Raw genomic sequence first — 4,489 nt, 5'->3', positions numbered from 1 at the left:
GATGACCTGATTTTGATTCCCAGGACCCACATGGTGGGAGGAGAGAACTGATTCCTGTAAGTTTTCCTCTGACCTTCACACGTGCGATGAGGCACATGCATCCATGCACACACAATTAAGTAATTAAAAATAAAGAGAAATGAAACATTTGTTTGAGGGAGTCAAACCCCAAACCCAGGACATCACTTCATCTTTCTGTGTGATGCCTAACAACAAGAATTCTCCCCGCTCCTTGCTGGTCAGTGACCCCAGAGAGTTGAGCATGTTTGACAAGTGCGCCAAGCTCTGTGCAGTCCTCAGTTTTCTGAGACAGACTTTCGCTGTAAACCTGGCTAGGGTCTTTAATATTTATTTATTTATTTATTTATTTATTTATTTATTTATTTTTATTTAGCCTTTTTGAGGCAGGGTTTCCCTGTAGTCCCAGCTGACTTAAACTTACTATGTAGTGCAGGCTGGCCTCGATCTCACTGAGATCCGCCTCCCTCTGCCTCCTGAGTGCTGGGACTAAAGGCATGTACCACGTCCAGGTTTCAATCTTCTATCTCAGAAAGTGGGGAGGTTAAGCATGGTCCCTCTATGTCTTGGGCCCGCTGCAAAGATTAAGAGATTACACATGACCTACAAAGCCATAGAAACCATGCCTGCCCTCTCCCACCTCTGCTGGTGTCCACCACGTTCAGCCCGTGGCTCCCACCTTGGTCTACACCAACATCTCTCACCCAGACTCTGCCAAGCCTCCTCTTGATCTGTCTCCATCCTGGCCTGAAAATTCTATGAAGCAGCACCTGAAGCTAGCCTTAAATTCCTGATGCTCCTGTCTCCACATCCCCAGTGCTGGGATTGCAGGCATGTACCACCATGCATGGCTTATGTGATACTGAGGATGGAGCCCAGGACCTCATGCATGCTAGACAAGTACTCTACCCACAGAGCCACAGCCACAGCCTTATAGGCATAGGCAGGGACTCCCTGTAGCCACAGCTGTTCTGGAACTCAATATGTAGACCAGGCTGGCCTCAAACTCGTAGAGATCAACCTGCCTCTGCCTCCTGAGTGCTGGGATTAAAGGCATGTGCCACTACACTTGGCTAGGGTTTTTAATTTTTTATTTATTTTTATTTTTTATGTATGTGCTGGATAGCTTTAGTGTCAACTTGACACATTTGGGTTGAGGGAGCCTCAGTTGGGGAATTTCCTTCATTGGACTGGCCTGTGGCCATGTCTGAGGGGCATCTTCTTGATGAGTGATGTGGGAGGGCCCAGCCCACTGTGGGTGGTGCCACCCTTAGGCAGATGGGCCTGTGTTGCATAAGAAAGCAGGCTGAGCAGGACCCAGGGGAGCAAGCCAGTAAGCAGCATTCCTCCAAGGCCTGTGCTCCAGCTCCCGCCTCCAGGTTCCTGCCTTGAGTTCTTACCCTGGGCTCCCTGATGAACTGCATGCGACCTGGGATATGTAAGACAAATAAACCCTTTCCTCCCCAAGTTGGTATTGGTCAGAGTGTTTTGTCACAGCAGTGGAGAAACAGACTAGGACAATGTATATGAGTGTATTGCCTGCATGTGTGTAAGTGCACTCGTGTCATGCAATGCCTGCTGAACTGGAGTTACACATGGCTATTAGCCGCCATGTGCGTGTGCTGAGAGGGTCAGAGGCGGGGCTCCAGAGAGGAATAGGGGGCGGGGTCCAGGAGAGGGTAAGGGGCGGGACTCAGGGGAGGTCAAGGGTTGGGAGAGGGTTTCGGGGCGGGGCTAAGAAGCTGGTTGTGGAGCGGGGCTCCGGAGAGGGACTGGCGAGGGGCTCAGCAACTGTCTTGGTGGCTGAGCCTCAGGAGCTTTTATTCCAGGAAAATTCTCGGTTTTCTCTCATGCTGGGGATGGAACCCAGGGCCTGTGCATGCTTGCGAGCACGCTATCATTGAGCTCCACCCCTCAGATCTTCAGAGGCTTGTGATGTACTTTGGGGCTCAGGGACTGTTGGGTTAGCCTGAGCCTGGGCGAGGTCCATGTAAACATAGATTCCTGACTTTCTTGGATTTTTCGATTAGCTGTACTGAAAATGAAACCCGGGGCCACTAGCACTCCACCACAGAACAGGCTGGCTCTAGAATGTTTTGAAGGCTGAGAGATGGCCTGGGTATGACGGAGAGGATTCGAGATGTGATTCAGATTCCGATGAGAAATGTGTGAGAACTCATTTCTCAGAAAGCTCCTGGCCACGCAGGTGCCCAGGTGGGAGGGACCTGGTGTCCTAGAGAGGAAAGATGAGGGATCAAGCACCAGGCCTGTCTCATTGTGGTTTGAGGTCACGTGACTTTCAAAGGGTACTCCTGGGCACCCCTGGGTGTTTGGGTCTGCTGTTATTAAGCCTGCCTGGTGCGTGGGTGAAAGAGAAGAAAGAAATGGGTCAGGGTAAGAAGCCCGGCCGGCAGAGACTGCAGAGGGGGACCAGAGTCTGGTGTAAGCCCTGGTGGGGGAGAGTTCCAGGAGAGGCTGAGAACCCCTTTTCACTTGACCACTGTTGTTGGGGACCCCTGTTGTGTGAAGTAGAAGTTCCTCCATGACCGGATAGCCCACGGGCTTGGTGTAAATGCAGGGACTCCTTTTAACAATAGAGTGCTTTTCCTAGCATCCTCCTGACTCACCTTTTGAAGTGCCCGCCAATGCCCCAACATAAACATGGCCTCTGGCTCTGGAAATACCATGCTTTCCTGTGTGATTTTTCAGGCAGTCTGGCAGTCTGGCAGCATGGCAGGAGCCCACTCCCATATGTAAATAAGGTATCTCACAAAGTGCCTATCAGCTATAGCTTTTACCACTGCCTCTACAGTATAAAATATCCCAGTCTTCTCTCAGTAATAGAGAGCTGGATCGCTAGGAGCTAGGAGCTGAAACACTGAGACCTGAAGCCAAGCAGAGTCATTTAATAAAGCTGTAACATGGACTAGGCTGAGTCCTGCGTCTTACTGCCGTCGATCCAGCCTCTCCGGGGGGCAGCATTCCTCCGTCATCGACTCACGGAATCCTAGCTTCAGCCGCCTCGTACCTCTCCTCGTGGCCCGGCAGCTGACAGGCTCCGAATCCAGAGAGAGAGTACACGGGTGAAATTAAGGCGGGACACGGCTGAGTAACGCCTCAGCAGCAGAGACTTTCAGCACCTAAGCGGCGGACAGCGACGTGCGGCCAGAGACAGACGCCCGCGGAACCCGCCGCACTTCCAGGGCACGCGACTGAGAGCAGGGGACCGATCCCCGCGGGACCGCGTGCCCCATACCTGGTGCCCAACGTGGGGCCTCTGAACCTCGTGCCAGCTAGGAGCTGGTGCCCACTGAAACGCAAGATCCATGAGTATCCCTCCCCCTCAGGAGGGCAACAAAAAATCTCTTCCAAATTTCCTCCTTTTCTTTTCTGTTCTGAAGTTCTCGCGTGGGACCGCTAGGGCCAGAGAAACAACTGACGCTTTCTGGCCAGGGCTACCCCCTGGTGTTAGCTGAAGGTCTCTCTGATCCCCTAACGGACCCGACTACCTGCACAGGTGTGGGCAAAAGACCTCTATCTTTATATCTTTTTAATATCAAAACCTGGTGACGCATCGGCCACTTAAGAGCCATTAGGGCGGCTGCCAGTTCCTCAAATTTGCGGGCAGGCCTGACTGGGAACCAGACGGAATCCCCTGAAATTTTAATTTCAGGAATGTTCCTTTGGGAACCATCACCTCACCCAACTTTTCTATCTGAACGCTGCTAGAAAAATCCCCAAAGTTCCTTAAGGTCAGCTTCTAAGGCAGATTTCTCTAGTCAGGCAGATTTCCTACCCTACCCCCAGGCATTCAAACCACACCTGAAACCAGTTAAGTGAGAATTTAAATTAACTAGCCCCTGCCAAGCATCTGGAAGCTCAAAGCGGCTCCCAGACAAAAGATTTAAAAGTGACATTTTTTTTTCTGCAGTCTGGAGACTTGTAACTTGCTCCAAGCCCTCTAGTGTCTGACTGCTGTAAAAACACCTCCCTTTCAATGGGAAATTCTGCATCCCGCCAGAGAAAGCGCCAAATTCGTTCTCTTAAAACCCTGCTCAAATCCAGAGGACTTAAAATTTCAAAAGAAGAAAGCTTAAAATTTTGGAATGAGGTGTATCAATTTGCACCCTGGATCTTATCAGCAGACATATCTGATCCAGAGGTCTGAAACTTTCTTGCACATTTGGCTTACAAGAAAAAAAACCAAGAAAAGCATAATTTTCCCCTCTCCTTTTTCCCAATTATGGCAGCCATCCAGCAATGCTTAAAAAACCCACCTAGGATTGAGGAAAGCTTACAAGCAACAGAAAATAATAAAAGAGAGTTTTTTTTTATCTGAGAATATTTGTTTTTTTTATTTTTTAACTAAAAGAAGCATTGCATTACAACAGCATTAACCTATTCAATAACATTTTTCTGAGCTAGGGTACATCTCTTTCAAAATTGGCTGTACATTTTTAGGTTTACAGAT

The sequence above is a fragment of the Nannospalax galili genome, unplaced genomic scaffold, assembly GCF_000622305.1.
Source record: "Nannospalax galili isolate Female #2095 unplaced genomic scaffold, S.galili_v1.0 scaffold529, whole genome shotgun sequence".
In the NCBI taxonomy this organism is placed as follows: domain Eukaryota; kingdom Metazoa; phylum Chordata; class Mammalia; order Rodentia; family Spalacidae; genus Nannospalax; species Nannospalax galili.
This window is presented reverse-complemented; position numbering follows the sequence as displayed.